The 6,704-nt window shown below is 35.3% G+C and overlaps 1 pseudogene; it reads left to right on the top strand.

The window, feature by feature from the left end:
* Nucleotides 1–466: 466 nt before the first annotated feature.
* Nucleotides 467–3,720, top strand: LOC122144773 (annotated as a pseudogene).
* The last annotated feature ends 2,984 nt before the right edge of the window (nucleotides 3,721–6,704 follow it).

Here is a 6,704-nt window from a genome sequence, read left to right as displayed (position 1 = left end):
TATCTCTTTTGTGTTCCATAACAAAATAGAGAAAAGCATTCATATCTGAAATGACATGAGGTTGAGAAAATAATGAGATAATTTGTATTTTTCAATGACTTTCGGATATGTTTGTAGATTAAATATTATTATTATTTTTTTAAATATGACATGATATGGCACAATATAAATAAGGCACAGTAAATCTGTGTAGCCCTCTGTTCAGAAACATCAGTGTCGCAGAAAGATAAAAGCCACTATTTTGTATCAGACCTATGATATAAATAGACACGCTGATACCATGTATTCATTTCCCACCCCACAGTCTGTCTGTGCGCGTCTCACAAAAAACCGCGTTATTAAAAGTCTGGGCGTTTGCAACTGTTCATGTTCATAAACTTGCTGAGTTGTCACTTTCACCACAGCTCAATTAAAAAAAAAGGTTTTACTATTAAATGACCCACTTTTTTCCTGATTTATGTTTCATAGTTGTTAAACCGCTTCTGAAACCAGGACACTAGCAGCCACCAAAAGATGAAGGTCTCATGGTCTCTGCTGGGACTTTCTCCTTCTGTCTACCTCTCTGTGGAGTGTCTGCTACCACCAACTAAAGAGGAGCTCAATCGTAGTGCATTTTGGTTTTTTTTTTTTTCTATACATGTTACACACAATGCTATCAACTATAAACTAAAACTTAACCCTTTTTGGCAGAGATGTCACTGCTTGGTGAAAAGTACCTGGATAAACAGATTGACAGATTTGAAAATGCCATCACTGGGGTGAAAGGAGATGAAGACTGTGATGGAGCGAACAGAAAAGGATCACAAGAGGTTCCAGTCTGAACTAGAGAAAACAAAGCAACAAAAAGAGGTGAGACAGGAAGAGGATAGATAGATAGATAGATAGATAGATAGATAGATAGATAGATAGATAGATAGATAGATAATGATAGATAGATAGATAGATAGATAGATAGATAGATAGATAGATAGATAGAGATATAGATAGATAGATAACAATTAAATAAAATTAACATTAACTATCCAGAATAAATAATTCATATTGTTTAACATTTACAGCTGCATAAATTAACTATCAATTAAAACTGTGAACAATTATTTTAGCTCAGTTGTGCATAATCTACATAAATTAATACATTTTAAAGTTAATTGTATAAATTGAACATTAAGAAATGTATTATGAATTAAATTAACCATGAACAGTTTATATACAGTATATTTCTAAATTATTTTTAAACCTATATCAATAAAAAACTGAGATTAATCATGTATATCAATTACATAATCTGTATATTTATATACAATGAATTAACATTTCAAGTAAATTAACATTAACATTTATTTTGAATTAACAGTAATATTTTTATTAAATTAACATAACGCAAGATCTTTAAAAACAGAATAATTATGTAGATCATTGTATAATCTACATATAAAATTTTTAACATTTCAGGCTGTATAACATTAAGAAATTTATTATGAATTAACAATGAGCAATAGTACATTCATAAATTAACATAAAATTAGATCAAATCTCAAATGCTGAAAAAAACAAAAACAATAATGTAGATTAATTAAATAACCTACATATATTAATGCATTAACATTTCAAGTTGTAAAAAATTTAATTAGGTAATTTATTACAAATTTACAGTAATATATTTTTATTATATAATATATATTCATTTTAACATAGATCAGTAACATGCTGAGAAAAAAGTTTTTTTTTTTTGTTTTTTTAAGTTTGAACCATCAAGTGTCTAAATTTTGCAGTTAAATTGCTCGCTTTTTTCTTTCTTGTGCTATTCCATCAAATAGAATGCTCTGAAGGAGGCTCAGGAGATGGAGGAGAAGCTGAGTGAGCAACAGAGCATGTGTAATGAAACCATGCAGGCTCTGTGGTAGGAGGTGCAAGCCCTGCTTGAGGAAAGCTTGTGTTAAGTATTACTCACGCACCTGCAGCAGTGGAGCTGGCCTGGTGGGAACGACAGGTGATACGTCTGCACAAACACTCCTGCAATTATCCTGACTTCATTCTGGTGCTTGCAACCATCCTTCTCTGTGTGTTTTTAGCTGGAGGACCTTTTGAAACAGGACCTCTCCCATCTCCATTTGGATCAACGGAGCAGAACCATTGAGACCCTGGTGGACGAGGACCAGCAGCAGACCAGACGCTTCCAGGACCTGGAGGAGGCGGTATACAGAGGTTGCAGACGGAGTGGACAACATCTTCATGGACAGCATGAAGGTGTTCGACCAAATGCTTCTTCTTTCCACCAGCCCAGCTTCTTCCCCCAGTCCCTTCCGTAGGTCCCAGTCATGTTCGGTATCAGTCCAGCCGGTCCGCTCGTGTCCTCAGGTCCCCTCTGCACACCCAGAGTTCCACAGCTTCCATAACTTCCACAGCATGTTCCCTCCCCATGATGGACATGGCAAGAAAACATGTTCTACGCCTTCGGGCCTACATGGGAAGTGATATGGATTTTCCCTTCAGAAGTAAATTTCAGGGTCTATCCTAGCCTGGACATAACAACATTGAAAAGGCTGGTAAGCAATATTCCTCACAATTAAGTACAACAGTCCCCAACCAAAAATGCCATATCGCTCCAAATCTGTATGAATTTCTTTCTTCTGTTGAACATGGACAATTATATTTGGAGGATGCTAAAACAGTTTAGTTCCCATAGACTTCCATTGCTTTTTTTTCTTCAGGAGAAGTCCATTTTTTTTCTTTATTATGGCAATATGATGTAATACTTTTTGTTTCTTATCATGGCACACATGCTAATACACTATTAATGACATAAAATAGTAGTTTTGTTTTTTTTTTTACTTACAGAGCGCTTATAACCCCATTCATTTAATGCATTTAATAAACCTGTAAACCTAATATTTAGTAAACCTGTATTCACAGATGGCAGAGTAAACGAGGATGTTATTATAACTAAACCATTTGGAAATGATAAGATTGACCTGCAGGGAGATTCGTCGCAATTCCTGCTGGCTGCATTAAACTGAAGGATGAGTGTGAGAAATGTCAAGAGAGCCAGAGCACATTGGTAAGATTTTACATTATATTAATCCGCCACAGAAAAAAAAAATTAAAAATGAGTCCCAGTTGGGAGTTTTTTGATGAGAATTCCATCTTACAGTATAACGGTTTTAGTTTTTCTTCTTCAGACTGTTTCTCTGAAAGAGGCCCCTGTAAGGCCCGCTGAAGGACGAGCTGGAAAGGGCTCTTGCCAGGGCTGAGAGTTTTAACCGAGGAGTACAACACGTGCTAAAACGATTCGAAGAGGAGATGTTCAAACACTTCGAGTGTGGGGGGGGGAGTGTGCTGGACCTGTTCAACAAGCAATTATCGGCTGGGTGTCCTCTCTAGCTAGCCACACCAAAAATGAAGATGGCCTTCTTTAAAATACAGGCTGTAGGTTGCTAATTATGTGATTCAGCACAACTGTTAACTGCTTCCCACTATGCAGATCACTCAACTGCCAACATTTTATGTGCAGTTGATCTCAAAAGGCCTCAGATATGCAGAGAACCCAGGAGACACTAAAGTGTCAGTCAAACTGTTTGACGGGCCAGATATGAGCTTCACAGTGCCGGGAGACATCCCTGGAGCGACCCAGAAATTTCTCAGAGTGGTGGTGGCACAGGACCGGCTTTGGATCGTTACCAACAGAACACTGTGTTGAGTCTTAACATCAATCCATTTTAATTAGCTAAAAATCATATTAATATGATTAATTATGTATCACAATATTCATGTTTTCCTCTCCAGGGCACACAAACTAAATGTTTTGGAGGGCAGGTGCTTCTGATGAAGAAAAGATATTCTCTGAAGAAGCAAACCTGAAAAAGCACTTGAGAAGATCCTTATGAATTAGGAATTAGAATATTGAGAGATTTTATATTCATGTAGCGGGTATGTCTGCCTGTCTAGCATTATTCCTTGCTGTTTCATCCTGCTTAACACTCAGAATGTATAGAATAAGTGGCTTATGAACTTCTAATCAACTGTACAATGTCAAATAACAATAAAACACAAAATTCCCACCATTTTCTTCATCTCTTAATGAGCTAAAAAGCTATGTGGTTTTTTTTGTAAAATTTGCAAGAGAATTTCACACATGCGGATTTTTCAGACCATATTTTAATAAAGGTAAAAAGTCACCTTCTAATAGCCTTCACTTATTTCCTCCACTGGTGGAACTTCCAGTCTCCAAGTCCAACAGCAGAAAGCTTTAAAACATGCAATTCATAACCTTATTATTAATTGCCAATTAAAAAAATTATTTCTCTGTGCTGTTCTGCATGGTAATAAGTTTTTGCTATCATAGGAATTTTTATTTTACCCTACGATTAATAGCTTCTGCATAATTTATTTTTACCTTGATGAAAGATAAATGAATGTGTTAATATGATTAATAAATAAATCTGAATATATAATTATAAAAATATTAGGTATATAAGAACTTCTATTCTTTTATACTTTTTTATCCTAAAATATTTAGGTTAAAATTATATTTTTAATGTGGTTTTAGATTATAAAACTATTAGTCCCCCAGGGTAGGAGCCAAAACATTATTTGACACGAAAATGAGGCTCGAGGAACAGAAGCACGTTAACAACATAAGGATTGTTCAGGGTTGACAAAAATGTCCTTTCTGGAAAAACTTTCAGTCGACAAAAACTACTGCATAAAAAACACGTTTTGAAAATTGTGAGTTTTTGTGAAAACTGTAATCTACTACCTTTATACAATAGACCCTTTTACACAGCCGCATTTTTCATCTGCATTAAGTCTAACCTACTACTAAAGTCTATTGTTTCAGCTCTAATCTCTGACAAATTCAGAAAGATCGAAAACAATGTATAATTTTTATAATTATTCTGCATAATTCCACATGACTGAGAGCGGTGATTTTGCTTTTATACAACAGTTTAACAAACAAATAAGTTAATGGCAAGCAACTTATTTAGACAACGGTATTTGTCGTTATAATATTGCTAGTTTTTTTCCTCCACCCAATGAAAACAGTCCCACAGAAAAGTCAAAACCAGAATCACCCTTTTGGTCTCCCAAACATTTACAGAATCAGTGCGTTTTGAACAAATCAATGATCGAAGCGAAAAATTCAATTCAGTGTTTTTTGAACTCAATTTCGACTCATAAAGACAGTTGCTTATGAGTGGTGACTCTAAAGCACTATTGGTCTACTGGAAACAGTTGGGAGCGCTTGACAAAAAAGGAAATTTATTAAAATAATTGTTGCCATGGTTTATTTGTGTAAAAATCACAACAGCTGCTAGTATCATTCTGCAGAGACACATCCATGCAGTGTAAACATTTATGATCCCCCAGCCATTATATACAGCATAAATAGAATATTTGCTGTTAGTCAGCAATTTAATGCAAAATGTACATATGAGATCAAAAGGTTGGTATCATACAATATACAACCACCCCTGATACAGTAAATCAGCTAACCCAAGCAGGGAGAAAAGGTCACCTGCTTCAAACATGGAGGATACATTTACTGTGAAAACCTGCACACCATGGAAGTAAAGGCCGTTAAGGTATGAGTAAAATAAAAACACGGACATCGTCAAAACAAAATGCCGAATGAAAGGACATAGGTTGCAGTCTATGCTAACAACACATACGTACATTAGTTCAGACGTTACGGATCAAATCGAGGGTCACGTAACGGAGTCTTTATACTCAATGAGGATTGTGAAGACATGCAAAATAGTGACGACGATAAGACAAAATGAAAGCCGAACGGGAGAGAAAGTGCAGTCACTGTTTTAGGTCTCACGGTTCACGTACTGATGATGCACAAGCGTTTTATGGTGCAGGAATGAATCAATGAATGTACCGGTATGAGTAAACAGCAAACATTTGAACTGAGAGAGGGACACCTGCCATCCCGGCGGTGAAAGACTGTAACAAGGTTACCTGAAGTCGTTTTGTAAGAAAAAAAAAGCAGTTTTTGATGCCATCACCTTTGACACCATTGTCATCGTTACAAATCTCTCACGCACAGATGTGCCATCCGTGTATGGCGGAGTGAGTAACTATTAAAGGGGCAGTTCATCAAAATAACCATTCTTAATTGCTCAAACCCATAAGATTTTCTTTCTTTCATGTGACCAAAAAGTGAAATTTTTGAGAATATCCCTGTTCACTCTTTTAATTAAGAGATTGGTTTACAAAACAAAAGCAGCGTAAAAAAGTATCCCATACAACATTTGCGTTTATATTTCTAATTATTAAGGCCATAAAATAAAGGATTGTTTGAAAAATTTGATATCCAAAAAAAAAAAAAAAAAAAAAAAATGAATGAATTGATCCAGTGCTCAAGTTCAACTCAATGATTCAGTCACAGCAGAAGAACACTGCACAAAAAAAAAATCAGTGTTCGTCCTTGCAAACACCAATTCATGGACAAGAAATAATGGAAATCTAGTACACGTTTTGGAGTATCTTATTGTATTATTGGGAGCTTTAAATCCACTAGTCCCTTGTTTACTGCTCATTATTTGAAAAAGATCAGGCCACCCAAATATTCTTCAAAAAGCATCTAGTTTTTTTTTTTTTTTATAACATCACGAGGCTGAAAAAAAAAATCAAGATTTGAATTTTTGAGTGAAAACTGTCCCTTTAACAAGTGCCTTTCACGAATCAGTTTCTAAAGC

Source organism: Cyprinus carpio, unplaced genomic scaffold (assembly GCF_018340385.1).
Source record: "Cyprinus carpio isolate SPL01 unplaced genomic scaffold, ASM1834038v1 S000006759, whole genome shotgun sequence".
NCBI lineage: Eukaryota > Metazoa > Chordata > Actinopteri > Cypriniformes > Cyprinidae > Cyprinus > Cyprinus carpio.
This window is presented reverse-complemented; position numbering and strand designations above follow the sequence as displayed.